Here is a 23,155-nt window from a genome sequence, read left to right as displayed (position 1 = left end):
TTTAATAAAAAAAGAATACAATATATGGCAAATCTGTTTTATATTCTTTATTTACGAATAATAAAACTTTTTTTTTTGATAGTTTAACCAAAAACTGACCTAAAATGAGTAAGCATAATAAGACAAGAAATCAATTAGCTATTTTACGAACATTTGGATATAATATATTTTTATGTTGGAACAGCTGTCGTTCGGTGCATAGATAATGTCAAAAATGTTAAATTAAAAATTGAGAGGGTCCAAGGAAGTAGTGAGCACAAAAAGAAAATAAATTTTCTAATTTCACTTCAGTGCTGCAGACCAGGTAAGATCATGATCCAACATCATTATCATGAGACTTGACACTGACATGAATGTGACTGAGAACACAAATAGAAAATATGACCATGAGAAAATTGGGGTGAAATCTTTTGTCACCTCTCCAAAACATTTCCTTACAACAACTTTGAACAAAATAATTTCAGAAAGGTTTTAAAAACTACTATGTATCTCAAACGCAACGGGTACATTGTAAAAGTTTATTTAATAATAGTAAATTTACTGAGGACTAGGTGTACAACCACCGGAATGAACAATGACTTATAATATCAACAACAAAGGTTCAAGGTGTCTTCAGCACATGTGTTAAGTTTGCATGTTTTGGACTCCGTTGGCCCCAAAAAAAAGTCCTCACTAATAGATATAATGTTATTTAAAAATAAATTTAACATACTCAACCTTGTTTATGAATACATATAAATAGTTTAAAAGTAAAAGCAAGGGACAAAATAGACTTCATTTTATTCTGAGATCGATTTGATTTCAATTTAGTGTATCATGCATTGTTTACGCCAAAAGCATAACAAAAAAAAGTGGAAACCACTTTCCTATAAAAATCTATCATTAATTTGGATAAATCTGATTTTTTTATTTATTTCACCGTTCATTAATATGACAATACATAATTAAACTTGGAACTAATTAATAATATGAAAATGAAAACAAAATACAGTTTAAATGTTTAGCTCTAGGGTTGAACTTACATCAAAATTCTAGGTTTCTGGCCTTTCTATCAAAAGAAAAACCCCTGCCATCTTACCCATTGGACTGTGGAACTCTTCTCAAGGTTGAAGAGTTGCCTCCTATGAAGTAAAAAGGAAGATTGATATCTTGAATTTGGATAAATGCTTTGAGCTTTTTTGGCAACAAAATTATTTTTCTTTTTGATTAAGCAAATACAAAAGTATCGAAATTCTTTAGTATTTAGTAATATTTTAACAGTTAAGTAAACATTTGCTATGTGTTCATATTCAAATAAAAAATACATAGATGTTTCCCTTTGATTCCTTACAAAAGAAGCAAATTTGTCTTCATTGGTTTTCCCATTCCCACTATCCAGAGACAGAGTGTTGACAACTTATTTGCTTCAATAACTTTGTTGTCAAACTTTAAATTAATAAAAAAATTAATTTGAGTTGTCGAAATTCTTAATATTTTAACAATTAAATTTCTTTTTATGTTATAAAAATAAACGTAATTCCTCAGACTGCAAATTTCTAACTATAATTACTGAAGATGTCAATCCATATTGTCAAATTATTTTTTACTTAACTCCAAAAAATAAAAAAAAGTTATCAAAAATTTAGCAAAACATATAGCTTCAAATATTTTAGCAAAACGTGCCAAATTTTCTACTTCAGGGAAGTCATAAAAATAATAAATAAAAACTTTACCTCTATGGTAAAAATTCCGACCTAGTTTACTCCTCAATGAAAAATCTTAGTCATAATGCTGACGCCATTGCGTATTGTACATAGTGAATACCTATAAACTCACTACAATGAAAGAGCCTTTTTACATACAATAAGTATATGCATTTTTTAAATGTATGGAATGGTAGGGAAGACTGTTAAAGTTGTATTACTTTTGGTTTTTGTGTAAATTACTTAGAGCTGGTTTAATTAAGACACGCTAAAATTTGACACAGCATATTCTACGACTGTTTTTTAGATTATAACAAACAGTATCAGTTGCACAAATTGCATTTGAATGCAATCCGACAAATGTTATAACTGTAAAAAAAATTGAGATTTGATTTTGAAGTTTAAAAAAATTTAACTATACTTTTAATAATGATGATTTATTAGCTTTTTTTTGTGTGTCTTGGAGATCTTTGTGATAAAATAATAGTATAAATAGTGTTGTCAAAACTATGATTTGTTAGAATGTTAAAAAAGAAAATTAAAAGTGAGAAGGGAACTGTAACCATTTGAATTTTTTTTTTTTGAAGAAGAGAAGTTTAATTGTCATGTCGTTTTATAAGATTCGCTCCAAGTATTTATAACAAGAATAAAATAAACACAAATCAATCTTCGTATGTAGCAAGAACATGAAATAAATTTCTCCGAGGACAATACTCAATTTTTTTCTGAGCCCAATAATCACTTACACACTCAAATAGTTAGTTTGTACTTCGATGTTGTATCCTCAAAAGTTAAAAGATAATGATAGCAGCTTCAAAAAGTAAAACAAAAAACAAAGAACACTGATCAGATTGCCAGCTTAATAAATCTTGCACGCTAGAAAAGACATGGAACTCTGTACTTCCCAGCTCTGTTTTAATGATGAGCAAATATAAAATAATCAACCAGAATATACAATACAGGGACAATACAAACACGTTAAAACGTCAAAAATGTGTCTCTATAAATGAGCTTTGAATTATTTATATAAACAAAATAATCAATTAATTAAATCATGAAAGTTATAGGATAAACCACCAAATAAAAATAGACTACCATATATAAAAAATATTCTTCCCCCAAAAATTAATTTTACCCATTCAGAATCAGCTTTTATCAAATATCTCAAAGAATAGTGTACGAAAGAAAACTTGTTTTTTTATTATGGGCATGATATTGTTAAATTATATTGTTGATTTTGTAGAATATAGCTTTGGAAATCTGAGAAAAAAGGTATGTGCAACTCTTTTTAGTCTCCCCTACTGTAAATGGTTTTACCTATTAGATTAATGGATAATGTTTCATCCATTAAACAGTTGTTTACATTAATTGATAAATTGTATTACTTTATTATGCGTTCTTGAATAAAGTAGGTCGATTTGCAATCAGTGGATTAATATTTCAAACTCAAGGTTTCCTAAACATACAAAGATGGAGTAATACCCCTATCATCATATCTTCTTTTGGAAATAAGGTCTTTGTATTAATGTAGGAGTTAAAGTGTGCTTGCGTATATATTTTTGTGAAATACAAAGTAATTTATTCGAGAACAAAGTAAAATTTAAGGAGATAAATAGATATAGTTGATGAAGTATGTTTTTTTCCTTTTCTCAACTTTTCACACTAAGAAAAATAAAATGTTAGAATCTTTGACAAGTTCACTATTCATTACTTCCCCTTAAACCCTAACACGACTATTTTCCTGTTCGTTTCCCTGTTATTGGCAGTAAGTATTTGTTATAAATGATTTTATAAATATCAGTGAACAAATTGAATACTTTTTTACAAATAAAATCATAATTTATTTGACTTTTTTCTTTATTCAATAAATTTCTTCTTATAGCAGTAATATCGTAAGATAGAAAGTTTAAATTAGTGATACCAGTATTTTTATACCGGTTCCAAAATCAAAATAAGTATTGGGATTTGGATAATTTTTTGACTAAAACTAAAAAACAAAGATGATGTTATGGGGTTACCTTAGAAAATCTATGGAGAATCCCGATCGTCTTCAAAGAGTGTTAACTAATGGAAGAATTTCCCTGAATAAAAAAAGGTAATGGAACCTACTTAAGTCATTTGAGGTTCATAAATGTAAGAAAGTTTAAAGGTTCTTGGGATTAAGTGGGATACACACATAGTAACTTTAGGAAACTGGACGTCGCCTAGCTGTTTGATTTATGAAAAATTAGCTAAATGGATACATTTTCATAAACCAAAAAGGATCGACTTTAAATTTTACACAGGTTTTTCCATATAAAGCTACTGCATTTCCAATAATATGAGAGCATTCCATTAAGGAGGGAAAAAGTTGAATGGAACGTAATTTTGTAAAATATACATTCCTGCATTAAAAAGAAGCAAAGTGGAACATAGAGGTGACCTCCAATAATTTATAATTTTTTACCTAAATTTGACAACATGATTAACTTAATTGTCAACCTAGATTTGTGTACTTGTATTCCATTGAGCTAGATTTTGAAGTGAATTTCGTTTGAAACGAAGATGATAAACTCTCAGTTGGTCTGATTATCTTTTTTTCATTGGTGCAGCTAGTATAATTGAACAACTTGGTTTGTGATTCGAGCTCGATAATCGACATAATATATCAGGGCAAAGGGAAGTAGGTATTCTTTCATATGTCCGGAAAATCTGATAAACCTTGAGAGGGAAGCATTTGAAAATAGCATACGTTTTATTGATGATGTTAGAGGTATTGATACTTTCTGAAAAGGGATAATATTCGTATTTTTGCCAAGAAAAGTAGCAAGACAAAGTCTGCTTACTCGTCGGCCCATGAAATAAATTTTTCCAAGAAAACTAACTTTTGAAACAATTTCTGTGATTTAAAATTATTATATGAATGGAACAAGACATATAATGAATTATACTTAAAAGATTGCCGATGGCAGGAAGTTCACTGCCCAATTTTAAATTGCAACGGGTTGCATTAATTTTGATAATCATTGCAAAGCCTGTGTCTCAATTCAGTTGTACATTTTTTTCTGAACGCATTTTTTGCAGGAAGTTTATTTCATGGAACCAAAAAGGAAAAATGAAAACTTTGGTCAACCACATCTCAAACCTGATTTTTTTGAGCTGTCCAAAAGTAAGAAATATTCTTTAATGAAAGTAAAGGCAATTGCATACATTATTCTGAACTGAAAGTCCTAAATTGTGGAAAAGTTGACCTACCAATTGATATAATGAAATTAAGAAACTTCTTTAAGATATATAGCGTAGGGTATTAAACACTATTTACTGAATAACTCTTCAAGGTATATAAGTTTGAAATCGCAAATTCAAATTCTTCAAAATTCATCAGAATAGGTAAATCCAAGCTGTTCTCTTTTAGATCACTGACTTTCTGGTTTTTTATTTTTTATTTTTTTTAGACGATATTAGTTTTATAGAAATACAAACTTTTAGAAATTCTTTGTATTTTTAATTTTTTCACGCAATCTTACTGAAAAAAACTGGTTTCAACATCAATTTCGTATAGTTCTGTTTTAACCCCCAAAACTACTAAATGACAGCTATAACGAACAACACTAATACAAAATATTTTAAACTAGAAGTAGCTCTTTATATACGATTAGTACTCGAAGAGGAAGATCAACTGCCATCTTTCTTTTTAAATATATAACTACTACTATTAAATGACAGCATATTTAGTTAGAATAAACTGTGATGGGCTCACATTTTTTTTCAATAAATAAAAAAATCAATCGTTTTCCAAACTGGAAAAAGATACAAAAAATATTCCAAAAGCCAACAGCTCCATTTTTTGTATTTCAAAAGATTTTTTATATTAAATTTTAGGCTAACGATAAATATTTTGTAATTAAGTGTAAAAAATAAAACAATTTTGTTGAGCATTTGTTTCAAAATTGTGAAATTTTAATGCCTAATTAAGCCATGGAAACAAATTAAAACTTTGGAAAGTTGTGAATTTTTTAATAAATAAGTTTTTTTTCTTCTACATCAATATATATACAGAGTCAATATTTATGTCTTAAGCAAAACAATGATTGATTTTTGCTATAATTATGTAAATATTTTGTATAATGGTAGTATTTTATAATAATTCAATGCACGAAATAACTTCCGCAAATAAAATTATTTGAACAAATAAATAATATGTTTTATCAATTTGTACACGTGATAAACAAAATCTTTTAATATTACATAAACAAGACAAGTTCAAATTAGACAAATAAAAAAATTATTTAGTTTTTTTACATATATTATATTATTATCGTGTGCAGAAAACGGACTTGGAGAAAATTGACGGCGGAAAAATGCCCTAGAGGAAAATTGCCAGTTAGGAAATTTCCCGTATTTTCTTTAAACTTCTTGATAAATAATAGCACATTATAAATTTGCATAATATTATTTATGAAAAATATCTAAACATATTTGTTTCTTCTATCCCCCAAGGGAGTACCTTCAAGTATAAGTAAAAATTATTGCAACACAATTTCATTGCAATTTTTTAAATTCTTCCATTCTTCAAAGAAAGGCTGGTAAAGAGTGGGGGGATTTAAAAAAATAAAAATTAAGTATATTTATTCTGCATTACTTGGTAGGCGTACAAATATTCTTGGAATATAATTGTTTTGAACGATTGTGTGAATTGTAACGACTTGATAGTATATGTCTGGTGCGATTTTAAAAGTTCCGTCTATTGCCCATTTTTCATACTTTGCAAGGTCTCCATTCTCTTGAAATGCTGCAAACTGGGGTTGAATGTAATATCCTGTTCGAGAGAGAGAGAGGACAAGATGGGAATTTGTGAGTCTCTTGTTTCCAGCTTCTAACACATCTTGGTATATTTCTTAATGCAGGTAGCTCTGCAATGGTTTCCCGACTAAGATTTGACATACCATTGGAGTCAAGATAGTGTGTTGATTGATGAGGGTTGACTTTAACATTTTCTTTCAGATCCCTTTTAAATTCGATAGTCTTCAATTCATCATTTGTCACCTCATGAGTGTGTCCATAGATAAATTTATAAATTGTGACATTTTCTAAGTCTAAATTAGTATGAACTCTTGCCTTGCCATGGTTTAACTTTCTTCGGGAGAATTTAAAAAAAAAAAAATATCCTTCATTCGAATTTTTGCCATTCATATGATAAACATACTGAAATTCATCCACAAGCAATAAACAGCTTCTTTCACTTTTTATTAACTTTACTTTGCCATTTTGTAGAAATAAGGGAATACTTTCAAGTGGGAGTAATATTATTGCAATACATTTTTTTAAAACTATTCATTCCAGAAATATTACATTTATTACATAGATATATAAATATTTTAGTCTACAAAAAAAAAGTTATCACCATAAAAACAATTTTGATATTTGAGACATATTCATAAAACTATCTAAATAAAATATACTAACCGCACCAAACTTTTTAAAATCATTTAAAAACGATGACTTGAAATACACTAAATGAATAAAATTGTGAATATTAATTTAAGCAACTAAAAACTAATTTATACAACATAATAAAAACAGCAAACAAATTATTTGAAATCGATTCATTTTTAAACTTTCCAAAATTTCAAAGCAATTGACGAAGGAACTATGGAATCGCCATAGCTCATGGACAGCACGCTCGGGAGTTATTTTCTTGAACTTGATGTGTGTACGCTTGCGCCCTCGGTGATTCCTAGAGAAAGGAATATACTTTATGTATATGGATTTCACCAAAAGATTCCTAGGATAGATGGAGTAATTGTAATACTATAATGCTTACTTATAATTAATCAGCGCAACGCCATCTAACTAATTCAAGGAATATATATATATATATAAATAACTTTAAACTTACATCCGAACAAGAAGGAATCTTATTAGATCTCCAGCGTAATTCCATGAAGTTAAATCAATATTAGGAACCTTGGTAAAAAAGGATGAATATCCTGGGGCAGCCGCAATCGTTATTTCTCTAAGATTTTCAACTTTGATGGGCTCTTCAATGGTTAATTTTTTGCAATCAAGCTTTTGCAGCTTGTAATAGAATGGTCTATTATATATTTTTTGCATTTCGGCTTTTCGAAGAGAGTCCACATAACAATAAAGGGTAAAAAAACTCCCTTTAATCTTTGGAACATTCAATGTTACAACCTCTTTTACACTTTGAGAGCCGGACAACATGCAAAAGCGTGAACTGTTGAATAAAACATTTTACCACAATCCTTACAAGGCGTGTTAAAATAAATGCAACCTGATAAAATTTGAAATTGGGTCGTCAATTTTTCCCATCCTTCATGTTCGAGATTGATGCCATAATTATGTTTGTCTATTTACAATGTAACTCGAGTAAGTCCTGAAAATAATCACAAGTCCTTGTGACTTCTGCTTCTGTTTGAGAGGAATAATTCATTAACAGGTGCCATGGTATTGGTGGTAAATGATCTAATGCTGCTCTTTAATGTGGGAATATAATTTTTCCGTAACTAAACACCGAACTATTGCGAATATCGTGAATTGTAATGATCTTTCTTGATAAAGCCTCAAATTATAGCATTTGCGGGTATTCTTTATTTTTTAAGAAAACTCACAATTCCGACACACAATGTCAATTGTTAAAGAAGATATGAAATTCGGAGTACCTTTCCTAATAACTCTCTGGCTAGCTGCCAGAAGTTTGCCAAAAATTCCCATTATTTTCCAATCTCTACTAAATATGGAACAACTTCGTTTGTGCAACTTGGTGAAAATCATGTCTTTAAATCCATCTGGTCCAGAAGCTTTCCCTTCCTGAAAATATTTTGTTATACATATATAATTTGTAACTCCTTCTTTATGAAAGATTGAAGGGTTGGATAAAATTATTTTAGGGAAGTTAATTCTCTCACCACTAACTATTCCTTGCAGACGTGTGTTAAATTTTTTTCAGCTTGCCCGTTGTTCTGTGATTATGTGTCCATCAGAAACAATTTTCTTAATCACAGAAGTACGATTATGGTTTTTTGGATGAAGATTTTTTAATCTTTCCAATTACAATTATCTTTCTCGATTTTTACCCTAAATTCTAACTCTACTATTTCTGATAGTTGAAATAAGTTTATTGTGTCAGAAGTAATACTTCTTATGAACATCGAATTATGGTTTAGCATATTCTCTATATCTTTCTCAAAGGAAGTATCCTCCTTCCCTTTCTTTCCAATAAAATTATAAGTCGTCCACTGAACCGTATATGATAAGTTACTAGCAAGTGTTTTGGTTTACTAGCAGGGTTAAAACGATTATCTAGATTTGTACTTAGTTTTTTAATATATTTTTCAACCTCAATAACCCCTCTTGGGATTATACATCGTTTATGATGTCCTTGATATTGCATGTCAATTTCGATCGAATTATGGTTAGATGCAGAACAAGGACGATAAAAGTATAGAGGAGGAAGCCAGTGCCAAATCAATTCGAAAAGTTTTTTGACCTAATCTCCAAGACACATTATCTTCTGGACTTAAAATACGAATAATATCCTTCAAGTCGAGTGCGTAATTTAGTTTCGACAGTATATGTAAGTTGGGATATTGTGCACCTGTTTTATCTAAAACCATATTGACATCGTCTATCACTAAAAGAGCGTATGTATCATTTTTATATAGGTTGATTGTGGCTTGAAAGAAAGTAGAAGACTTAACAATCCGCCTCTAAGTATTAACTAAATAAAATCCACCTTTTTTGGTTGGAATAAAAATCTTGTGCCAATCACCTGGACTCGATAGTTCCTTTAATAATGTTGGGTTATCAATTGATTTGGATATTAATGTAAGTACCCCCCTCTCACCCCCAGATCCTGTAAAGTAATAGTATAACTTCGAGGGAGACAAAAAGGGTAGTTTAATGTACATGAAAATGACATTGCCGTTCTTATAACTTGTAAGCATACAATGTCAGGTTTTTGACGAAGTAAGCTTTTCACAAGTACATGACGTGCGATTTTGTTCTTGCCCCCCGCCCCGCCTTGTATTCAAGGAAATGATTTTGCTGCTACCCATGTTTATCTCCAAATTTATCGATGGTCGATGCTTGTCTAAAGAAATCATTGATCTTAACTAGCAAATTAAAATAAATCAAAGGTTAACTTTTCTGGATCTTATAGGGTGTTTGCTCTTTTAAAGGCGATATATTTATGTACTAGGCTTATTCCTTTTTCCTTCAGAAACAGAACGGGTCAAAAATTCCAAAATTTGATTGGCATCCAAATGTGGTTTAGAGAGACTACCAGAGTTTCTTCATATCCTTTTCATTATCGACTGGGTTACTTTCATTTCCTCTACCAAACTCATCACTATTCTCAACTTGACTTGAGACATCTTCTCCAACACCATTCTCAACTTGACTTGGGACAACTTCTCCATCATGGGGGGTATCACACAAATCTTTACAAGCGCCAACTTCGATTGATTTTTCAACATCATCAACGTTACTAGCTTTCTCTCTACTTTATTCGTCTTAATACTCCCAATATTCTCCTGTACATGAGTGTAAGTGTCTGTGAAATACTCCTTGGAAACAACAACTTCATTGTTCGCATCGATTCTTATATGATCTACCGACTCTGAAACCTGAATTATTTGGTCAATTGACACTGTATCTTGCAATACAATTTCCTTGTAATTTTTTAAAATCAATCCAAACTTTTAAGAAATAGATCGAGAGGATTGGTAAGGAGGGGTAGGGTTAATATTTTAAAGAAAAGGTTATGAGGTAATCCCAGAACCATCTTATGTACTGTAAAAATGTCCTTACTCCACGAAAGAGCCTTACAACTTAAACCGTTAAAAAATGCCATCATGATTATATTGCATATGCCATGAAGGAGGATTAAAAAAAAATTCCCAATATGTGCTTGCTGAAGTAATATAAAAGAAGTGTACATTGAACTAAGATGACCTAAAAGATTATAAAAAAAATTTAACAAACTATTTTTGGGTATAAGAAAAGTTCCTTGGATGTATGTAACACTTTAACAGTAGTTTTTAATGATCCAGCTAATTCATCCATTATATCCAAGGAATCCCACTAATATCAAAAAATGTTTCCAAGCCCTTGAGTTGCGCAGGGTACTTGAGGCTACCCCAGGTTCCTTAAAAACTACCACCAATTCATCCAAGAACCCCTCTAAAACCACAAACTAGTTAAACCCCTCAGATTGAGCGGGGTACTGGGGGTAGTATTGGATAGTTAAAAGCCACTGCCAAAATATCATATGCACTCAGGAACCCTTCTAATATCAAAAAATAGTTTCAAACCCTTGGATTGCGCGGGGTACTTGAGGGTAACCTTGGATCCTTGAAAATTACCACCAAAGTGTCAAATACACCCAAGGAACCCTTCTAATACCAAAAAATAGCTTGCTAATTTCTTTTTATAATCTTAAAGGCCATTTTTCATTATATTATTCATCAGGAAGTTTGAAGAAAATACGGCCATTTTCCTCCATGGCAATTTTCTACAGTGCCATCCTCCACTTGCAATTTTCCCTAGAGCAGTTTTCCTAGTACCTATTATTATATTATAAATTTTCATATAACTGTATTTTCTGTTGGTTCATTAATATAAATTGAAGGTAATTAATATGTCAAATAATTAGACCCTGTACAGTGTACATCTATGAATGTTATCAATAATACTACATAATCAATTTAAATATATTTTGTAGATATAATTATTTTCTAGAAACATAATAAACTTGTGAGCTTATGTATCTTGAATAAATAGCTTAATGATATGCAGCTTGTTAATTAAAAATGAATATAAATATCCTCGTTTATGTATACTTTACTTTTTCCGGATCAAATATTTTCTTTAATTAATTCTTTTATAATTAATCAAAAACATAAAAATACAATGAGGTTAATTTTTACAAAAGGTTTGTCAACTCAACTTAAATAGTTGATTTAGCGACTAAAATAAAAATTTGGGTAATTTTTTTAATAATTAAACCTCGAGTCTACTCAATATACTTTTTTGAGTTGGTTCGATTTTACTACTCAAAATCATTTTTAGCATCCCGACATTCCAGCAATCAAAACATAACTCATTCTTAATACAGTTCTTACAACATGTGTTTAATCATCCAAAAGTCCAATAAGATGAAAAATCGTTTATGGTACCTAATATTTTTTTAAATGGTTATTTATTATAGCTACAACAAAAGAAAAAAACTTATTTCACGACCTCATAAGATTTACTGTTAAAAAAAAAAAAAAAAAAGATTTGATTTTGATTGACTTTTACAGTTTAACTTTTAATATTCTTATAGAATATTTATACAATATTCTATGTGAGGTTATATGGAAACCTTTTGAAGTAAATTATATTGAATTTGATTCTTGGACTAATAGTAATAAATAATGTTTTAAAGGCAGGAAGATTAACCCATGTGCAAATATATTTCAAATTCAATTAATTTGATAAGTATTTATTAATTCAATGTTAGTGATCTAATCCACTTATTCATATTTAATTTCTGAAATTTTAATGTATCTCAAATATATTTTTATATTGTCCCATCCACCTAGGCGTAGACCCATTGATGAGTAAGTCATTCAAATCCCTCTGACCTAACGATCCCATAAATGTCAATTTTCTAATAATCCTGTATTTTCGAAAACTTCATTTGCTTCAACCTGCCACACAAACTTTTATTTCGGAAATGTTTAAATAATTTAAGTTTATAGGTTTCTATTAAATAAACCTCAGCCAACCTCATTACCTCTTATATTAACAGAGTAAAGGACTTACTACTCCCCCTCCCTCACCTAAACCCAAACTCTTGCTCTATAAAAACACTTACCCATCTTACACTTCAAAAAATATTCGTTGATGAAGACATTTCGCCTAGTCATACCTTGCAAAATTAATATTGTTTCACAAATCTTGAATATAGTACGTACCAATCATTGAAAATAATTGTTTAAAGCTTGACAAATTTTTTATTAAAATTCAATCAATTATTGTTCATATAATGACATTGAAAAAATTAGTAAAAATTTACAGCTAAAAAGATAAATTGCGTGGAATACCGCCATGCCCTATTTCTTTTACTAAAATTATAATTTTTACTCTTCTAGTTATTATTTAATAATCCAAACATCATTTCAAGGATGACTCAAAAATACTAATTCTATATTGATATATGGTTTTCAACTATTGAATTGGCCATAGGCTTGTGCGGTTGCTGAAAATAGTCAATTGCTTTTTTAACATTTAATTTATTGATTTGACTCAACTCACTTCACTTAAATCGGCAGAATACTATTCAGAATGCTTTTAAATAAATGTATATCAATAATAATTATGAAAGTCAAAATCATTTATTTATTATTTCTCTCAACCTTTATTTAAAAAATAGTAAAAGTAAAGAAAAAACTCTAAAAAAATGTGGTTAGTCAATTACGTTCCTATCTCCAATTGTTAAAATATTCCTTATTTGATATAAAGTATAATCACAAAATCATAATATTTCGATCAAACTAAATAAATTAACGTTCGTAATACTTATATGAAGAAATAGTTCATGATTCAACAAAACAAATATCCTTCAGAATACTTAAATGAGAAAAGAGTAAATGAATCAACAAAACTATTTCGTATCATTTTCATAAATATATTTTACAATAGGCATGCTTACTTATTATGGAACATAGATGAAATATCTGATATAAATTTATTGCGTATGAGATAAAAAGTCAGTATAATCAAGGAATATTTTAAAGGTTACGCAAGTTCCTTTTTTTTTAATTAAAAAAATATTTTTCAAAGTTAAGCTAAAATTAATAATTTCATAATAAAATATTTCATTAAATTGTTTATGCACTTTACAAAATAAGTTTCCAAAATCGATTTATTATTTTCTATTAAAAGTAAATATTAGGATTTAGTAGTTCATAGTCCACCAATGGTGAAAAGTTAAAATAATACCAAAAAATAATATATTAGCCTTCTAGTGATCTAAATTATGTATATTACATTTAAAATATGGATCATTTGCCATAATAGTCCATCAATGACTTCTATTGAGTAAAAAAATAGTCATATCTCAGATTCAAATATATTTGATTAGTGAAAATTTTAGATAACTGACTATGTGTTCTATTGAGAGCTATTTTTCTTGTTTTAATCACTTCAGAAATATCAATCACTCTCATTTAAGAGAAGGACAATACGAGCAAAGAATCATACTAGTACTTGTAACTACAAATATAGGTTAACAATTGTAATAAAATGGTTGTAAATTTAAAGTATCACTGTTTCGGTTAATATTTGCAGTTTTCTTGTATAATCGAAGATGATGTTCCTATTTTTTGTACAACAATCGTCACTTAACTAGGGTAAAATTTTTTGATAAATGATAAAAAACAAGGTACAAAATATATCTTACTGATAAATTTAATACTAATAAATATAAAAAGTACAATTCTTGACTCGTAGCATCATTGTTAGAACAGTAAAATACCCGTAAAAAGGGATTAATTTCTATCCACAAGTACTACTATTTTTTTCTTCAAATTAATATGTTTAAGCCAAAAACGGTTTGAGAGGCCTCGAACTTTGCCAAAGTCAGGTGTTTACTGTGTCCTGTAGAAAAAGTCTTTGTTCATGCGGAAAATATTGACTCAAAAACAGAACAGACTTTGCTCCATATATAACCATTAAATAATTTTTGTTGCAATTTGAAACAAACTCACAAAACTTCTGATTAATATAATATCAAACGAAAATGTGTCAAATTGCAATTGTTTTATATCCAGTAAGTTTGATAAACTATTTGTATATTTTACATTTGCATACCTGTTAAAAAGATAATTAATATTTTTGATGTCACAAGCGAGTGTTGTCTGTCTAAACATTATAGTTTAGTCATTTAATGGTATTAAAAAAATATTTATGATTAATTAGTGTATGATGGTGAGTTGGGACATGTTATGGAGTGTTTCTTTATCTACTCGTATATATAAATGTAATTGTTATTCTTCCTTGTGTTGAAAATATACAAAAAAGTCAATAGGATATCAAATTTTTTTTAATAATATATCTTTGTTGAAGCAATAAATATTTTATTTCAAAATCATTTTTATTCCTTATAATTCCTTATTAAAACGTGTTTAATTTGATAAAAAAATTCAATCCAAAAAGAAAAAAGAAAAATTGATGAGTCAACAATACATATATAGTATTTTATTACCTCAAATTTATAAAGTGAAAACACTAAAAATTAGAAAGGTAGTGACTAGTATCACAGAACGATTGAACTCTTTCAGTAGGTAAACATATTTATTGTTTTCCAAATTATAAATAAATTAAAAAAAAATGTAAAGTCTTCTTACTCAATAAATAATTGGACTTTGCTTGTACTTAAGAAAAATAAAACATGAAAAATATACAGATGTTCAAAAATTATTCGAATAAACTTACGCCCATTCCTATTTTTCAGTTATAAATGTATAATTGTTATTTAAAAATCTTATAATATAACATTACCATATTAACCTATTGTTACTTCCAAGGGTATTTATTCAATCCACAGACAGAAGTGTCGTTGTAAAATCTTGTGTGTATCATAATTTTGCTCCAACTTATATATTAAATCCTAATTCATCCTTTAATTCTTCTCCCCATTTTTTTGGGATGTAGTAAATAACAAATTGTGTAATTAAAAGTTTCATCGTGTCTTGTTTGATAATGATTTACTATATGATATATAACTACAAAAAAACATATTTTCTTCTCCAATTACTACTGTTAAATTATGAATTTAATTCAGGAAAAAGTATTCAATTGGTTTACTGATACTTGGAGTATCTTATGCAACAACGATTTAGGAAAATATATGACTAATATAGCTAAAATATCCTTTTTAATGTTAGTCTTGCTAAACTCTCCCAGAAAGTAATTGCGTTAGTATTTGAATGAAAGTAATCGAGCGTTACATTCTTATCTAGCAAATTATCATTGCTAGGGTTATGGCATTATCTCTGTTTTAGTTTAATGTTGACACACCTAAAAAATTATTCATTATTAGATATCTCTCGATATACTAGCTCGCATATAGTAAATCTTTACAATGCTTTCTTTATATCAAGAGATTTAAATAATTTGAAACGTAGGTATATAAAAAAATAAATCAAATATTCACATGGTCACTCTGATGGCCCCAAGTATGTATAAAATCTTAGACCGACTACTTTTTTAAATAGGAGTTATAAAGTAATGACGGTAATTCTCACTGAAAGATTTCATATGTTTATAAGCAAAATTTTACATGGATATCTATACAGGATTGTGTGAGGATCGTGCAAAACTTCTTGGAGGAAAAGGAAGCTACAGGGATAAAAATTGACTTTGACTTTGATCCATACATTCACATTATCAAATCATTGAAACAGAAGAGTTTTGGAGACGTGTTTATTCAGTAGATAATTACATTGATTTTGAGAACAATAAGTGGAAGTGACGTCGAAAAAAATAAGACTCGCTAACATATTCATTTTTGTAATTATTGCTAAACGTATAAAATACAATATTCTGAATATTGAAAATGCTTTATTCTATTAAATTTTATTAATTTATGTCCAAAATGCAATGTTAAGTAGAATTTCTTCTTAAAAATTAGATATTGACGTTGGATAAAAGAAAGAGAAAAAAAAATTAGTATTCATACAATGACAGATATTTCAACTAAACATCACCTTCTACTTGTCAAAATATATTCAAACAAAATTTCCAACAAATTTCTACCATTTTTATTTTATATACGAATCCAATATTCGATTGGAAGTCCATTTTTTGCAACAAAAAAATAAAAAGAAAGTAATTTTCACTGATTTCTTTTTTTTGCCCATAACTTTTTTGAATAACTTTAGAAAACGTCCTTTTTCTCGTAGTTTTTTTTTTTTTTTTTTTTGAGACGCGAGTCACTTTTTGATTTATAACAATTTTTGTATTTGGGTTATAGAATGAGCCTCCTTTATATGAGTCCCCCCTCCCCCTAAAAATTAGCACCCCCGTTTTAGTTAGACAAGGTTCAAAAGAGGCACATATATAAAGTTTCAGTCATTTGGGCTTAACAGTTTGGGCACCATAAAGGAAAAACATAAACTGTATTACATATATACAAATTATGGATTGACAAGAAATCAAAAGATAGGGAAGGAAGTTTTTATTGACTGTGAATGATCTGTTTTATATACCAAACAAATTTTAGATATGTAAATACTTTTATTTTGCCAGTTAATATATGTATTTTAATTATTTTAAATGTTTAGTTGTTTGTTTTAAGAGATAGGTCTATGTTGGTCTGACTTTTACATTTTACTTTGAGGATAGTAAACCACCCGGCAGAATTTATAATTCTACCCATAACAATATTATATATATGTTCAAAATGTTAAATTTCTTATTTCATAAATTTTTGTTCAAGAAAAAAATATTTTTTTCCAAAATCATTTATTCTACATTATATTATCCATCTCCAACGTTTTTTACATGTTACATTTTTTTTAAAACCCCAAATCATCAATAAAGTATTGAAAAGATAATATTTTTGTATTTTGACGTCTCGTCTCTCTATTGAAGATTTCAAAGGCAAGTCCTTGTACGGTTCGTATCTGTAATGATACAAAGTCTTATTTAAAAAGATACTATTAATTGATTATGTATGTTTTACTTCTTCATACACATATTTATAGAAGTACAACAAAATTGTAGTACAAACAATATAATGTTGATGTCTTTTAACATATAGGCATTAAGTAAAATGTACATAATAGTCTTGTGTGTAGGGGTGTTTGTAACTCCTTAACAGTATAGTATTATTCATTTCTATAAATTATTATTTGTATGGTTATCGTTGTTTATTTCCAAGAATATATTAATATTACGTAATTTTCCATTGATGTGTAAGTCATATTTAGATACACATGTTAAAGCGTTAGTTGGATATATAATTATACTACTTTGGCTAAACAGATGTCGTTTTGGTACATTATGAGTTAAAAAAAAAGATTGTATTCATTCGAATAATTTAATAGACATATTTTCAACCTTTGATATACTTAGTGCTAGATTTGAGTTATATCTATTATTGAGTCAAGTTCGAATAGAGGTATCAGACAAAGAAATGTTCAACAATTATATCCGTTAGGCTATTTCAAAATAGCTATCAATTATTAATTAAACAATGCAGGTAATTTTAGGCTCAATTGTACATATTGGGGTCTATATATGGGCCGCGGTACGTAGTTTGAATACCCCTTATCTACTACAGTGTTGCATCGACAGCACAAAAAATTTTAATATATTTTATTGTCATATATTGATATTTTGGCTTCTTTTCCCCTTATTAGTATTTTGAACGTTGATTGGTCAAATGATAAATATATCTTGTTTAGCTATAAACAATATTAACAGTTATTCAACACTAATTATGTTGTTAAGAGTAATCGACTATCTACCGACTGATTCTGGGTCTTTTTTTACGTTTATTTTCGGAGAAAAGATTGCAATATAAAATAAAGGGAATGACGTTCTACAACAACATAGTATGAAAGCTAAAAATGGGCAGTAAGAATGTAGAAACAATTGAAGATGAGATTAATCTTGATAATTTAGAGCTTTGACCGTTTGATTTGAGTGGATTAAACTCAATTTTGTGCGGTGTGAGACAATTTTTAGAAAATTGTCTAATTAGTAAAGTTTTTTTTTTTTGGGTTTAAGTAATACTCAAATCCAATACTAGTTATACCCATAAGTGAAAATAGAAATTTATGCAGAGTCACTCCTCCTTGTTTTCACTTATTAATTTTGCTAACATTTTTAAAAATATAATGCATGATACTTGAGTCAAGTACCTTTCATTGTTATTATAAATATGTAGATCTATGGTTCAAGAAAAAAGATGAAATGAATACCACTTGTTCAAATAGAAAGTCTAAAGCTACTTGTAAATAACACACTCCCTTTAAAAGTAAAATTATGTATACTCGTACTTAAATATATACAGGGCGATGCTTTGAATTTGTTTTGTTTTCATTTTTTAAAGAAAAAGTCAAATAGTTAAAAAATATCATCAAAATATTGAAAAGTTGTCATAATGAATACTCTTAATTCTTTAACTCCAAGTCAAATAAAGCAAACTGTATTTTTATCAAAAGCTTAAAATATCACCTATGAAATGACATCATTTTTAAAGGTCTTAAAAGTAACGAAACCTCAAGTGAAAATTTTATATCACCGTTAAAATACATTAGGTTACATATTAAGGTATATATCTATTTGTTTAGGGAAAATTTATTAATGTACATAACAAAATTGGTACCCTTCATTTTTTAATAGCATGAAACAGCTTTTCTACTTAAGAAGGAATGTATGCTTTTAGAGATATTTACATACAAAAATTTATAAATGAAATATTTGTATCCGTAACTACTCTTTGTTGGCCTTGGCATCTTTTCAAGTTCAAACTTGAGTTTTGTCTTCCGCTCTATAACAAACTTTTATTTTTTTAAACGTACATATTCCATTCAAATTAAGGAAATAAGTAACTAGTCATAATCTATAATTTTGCAACTTTGCATTTCACTTTTTACATATGTCCCTTCTTATTAAATTTAATATATGTTAATAACACTGATTTTTTAAAGCTTTGAATCATTTTTTTTTTGCTGACTAATGAAAAATTATGGCGTATACACAATCTAAAAAAGACTCTATCGAAAGAATATAAATCTACATTACATAAAAAGCGATATCATCTAAATAGATTTTGACGAGTGGATTTCAAACCTAAACAAATTATGTTGCTTGGTAAACAACGGACTCGGGAAAAATTATTTTCCTGAACTCTATGTGCATATGTTTGAATAACAGGTGTTGTTAGAAATATAAATAAATATTGTTGTAAGAAATATGACCTGTCAGCATGCAAAAAAAAAAAAATCAAAATGGTAATTTTGACAATTTGAAGAATGTTTGAGAGGAAAACAGCTAAGCTGTCATGACATTTTATTTGATTAGCTGTAATCAGCCGCAAGAGGACGGAAATAAACACAAATTCCACTCCGTATATAGTATGATGTTGATCCTCAATTCTCCTCCGAGTCTTACAAGGACTCACAAACCAATCCTCAGTATCAATCTTCATTATCCTTGAGCTTCCACACTATACATTTAGATATTCTCTCCTTAAGAATGAAAGAATTACAGCATTGGAAAATAAAAATCCCTGTTCAAGCTGTAACGAAAACAAGTAGAGCGATTGCTAAGGTCATATTTCTTACAACTTGTTTATTCACTTCAAATACAATACCTAGGTCAGATGAAGTAATAACAAAAGAAAAATTAAACAAATGTAATAATAACATACAATACAAAATTTGAATATTTCAAAATTAGTTTTTATAGATTTATTCAATTTTTTAAATCTTGTTCACTTTACAACAAAGAAATTCCAAAACAAAATTTTAAAATCTTTATAAGCTATTTATTTATAACTTTTCTCGGCAAAGGTAAAAATTAAAACTGAGGTTGCAAATATAATTTTTATAACTTTTTTTCTTTAAAAATTGTAGTTAAATTCAATATGAACTTAATAATTATACATGTTGAAAAAACAGATTATAGGTTCTCATATTAACTTTGTATTGTATATGAGTTGTTGTTTTTTAAACATTAGATACGAATCTTTCAAAATTGACGTTGCGCAATATGATCTGAAGGATTTTAATTTAACCTAAAATATGTTGGAAATCACATCTCAATATTGCTGAGTGATAATATTTTGACCACCATTAGATATACGTTTCCCATCCGCTATTATATAGAAATTTGGTACTTCTTAGAAATTAAATATTGAATATTGTTTTTGAAAGGAAAAACAAGATATCCTGGAATATCTTTAGACGGAATTTTGAATAATTTTACAAAAAAAAAAATAAGTAGAATTTACCATAATTATTTCTAAATAAAAATATTTTTTCTTTATAATTATTTTTAGACTAACCAATTTATTGCATGTTAATGTTACCTATAGATTGTTAATTGAATACTCAAAAATTTAAGGTTAACATATTTTAGAAATAAATTATTTTAAAATAATGTACATTTATTTTTAATCTAATGCAACATAAAGCTTATGTAATTAATTGATGTTTGATACAGCAATTCATAAAAAAAAACTTTGTTGAACTCAAAAACCTACATATTGATTTATTATAAGTACTAATATTGTTTTTAATGGCAATTTCAAAATAGAAAAACACGGTCTGTTAAATAAACAAACTTTTATAGAACTTTGGAATTTTGCACTACATAAATTGACATAGATTCTAACAAAAATATTTTTTATGAAACGATTCAATTCATTATATGTACATCAAATAAAATAAACAACATGACAATATATAGATATATTTTTTAAAGTTTCTTTAACTGGTCACATGTAGTTGCACTAAATAATTAAAAGTAAACACAATAATTATTGAATTACTCCACATGAACTAGGAATTGTCTTTGAAGTACATTTATACTGAGTATATTTAATTATGTAGGAACAACCGAGTATCGAACCAACGCACATTTAGTTCAAGAGAATAGTTTTTCCTGAAAGTGTTGTCCATCGAACTACGTTGTTTATTAGGTTTCATCAGGATAAGGTACGTTGTATTTGTCAAATAATTTCTATCACTAGACTCTATTATTGTTTCAATGATTACTTTTATCTTCTATTGCTTTTATATCATAATTTTGCACATGTATTCGTATGTTATATTATAAATAAAAATAATGCATTATTGTAAATAGACTTTCTGAGTCATAAAAATATAGACCATTTGGATAATAGTAAAGAAAACATTATTTCATAACATACTTAAGATAAAAGAATCTTACTTTTTTATAATCCTTATTTGGAGTAATTGATTCGTATTATTGAATTAAATATATGTTGAGCATTGACATGATCAAGATTTCCCTTTTTGGTTGCATATATACTGTGAATGGATATTTTTTTACCAAAATGTGAAATAAAATTGATTTGAATTCATTTATTAATTGTACATCATCTTTGGAAAATGGAAAATTATTTGGTGTGGTTTATTTGACAAAGAATATTCAATCTTCTACATAGATATAGAAAATATGGTCACAATCATCTAGGTATCTAAATTTATACTTATAGGTAATTTGGAAGACACACTAGTAATACAAGGATTCATAATGTATGAACTTAATTGTTATCGATATCCATGGAGTGCAATACTACAATAATCGCGTTATTACTAAATGTGACGATTGTGTTACATCATACTTCAGATACTCATATAAAAAGTAAATTTATTTCTGTCATCTTATATTACATTTTTTCCCCATTTGTGTTTACTCTGCATGAGTGGTTCCTAAACTTTCAAATATCATGATGACCCATTTAAGGACAAGGAAGTAGAAAACGACCCCAATTCTTAAAATATTTATCATATATAATTTTTTTTGTAACAGAAACTGCAATATATTACGATTATGAATTATAGATAATTTATTCGTGTGAAGTAAATATGCATTCTGTAAATTCGTTATTGGAGAGGAAAATCATCCGGCCGTCATGATATTTGAAGTCATTCAGAAGAATTCTACAGCACTTTATACGAATTATTGATGTTTTTGAGAGAAAAATGACCTCTGTTGAAACTTCTTTGATGTACTCGTGGAAACCTTGACCAACATTGATACGGTATTATTACTTTTATTACAATAAATCGACCCACTAAATGAAGAAAAGTCTCCCAGATACTGCCAAATTTGAATAAATATAGGCAAAAATAAGATAATTTTGTAAAACTATTGAAAGGAGCGACAGTGGTGGTACAAACAAACCAAAACAGAAACCAAACATATTCATTAGTGGCTCGGACATATTGTGTTGAGTCACTCAGGGAAATGTTACATTTAGTTTCATACTAAGAATTTATGTAACTATCTTAATATGTTTTTTACCAGATCAAATACTATATATATTTTCGGGTCAAATCAATAAACGACCCCTTGGCACTGGTGTCTTGCCCACATTTGGTTTTGAGATCCACAGGTGAATAACCACCACTTTACAATAAATACGAATAGATGACATTCACACATAATTCATAAGTTATGAAATACTAAAACTTAGTCAATTGAGTCATTAGCTATAACGCCATACGTTATAATATTTGAGATTAACATGAGTTCTTGAATCCTTGATTTGACCAAATTGATCATTTTTTAGCTCGAAACCTCTATAAATGCAATTAATATTAATCAAAAAGTCTTGCTTTACGAATGGGTCATTCCATGGCAAAATGTCAAAAAGTTTAAAAAAAAGAAAACTACAAATCTTATAAGTTGGATTCCTGAGCTGATTAATTATTATAGTGAAG

This window comes from Lepeophtheirus salmonis, chromosome 6 (assembly GCF_016086655.4).
Source record: "Lepeophtheirus salmonis chromosome 6, UVic_Lsal_1.4, whole genome shotgun sequence".
NCBI classification, from domain to species: Eukaryota; Metazoa; Arthropoda; class Copepoda; order Siphonostomatoida; family Caligidae; genus Lepeophtheirus; species Lepeophtheirus salmonis.
Note: the sequence above shows the minus strand (reverse complement) of the source record.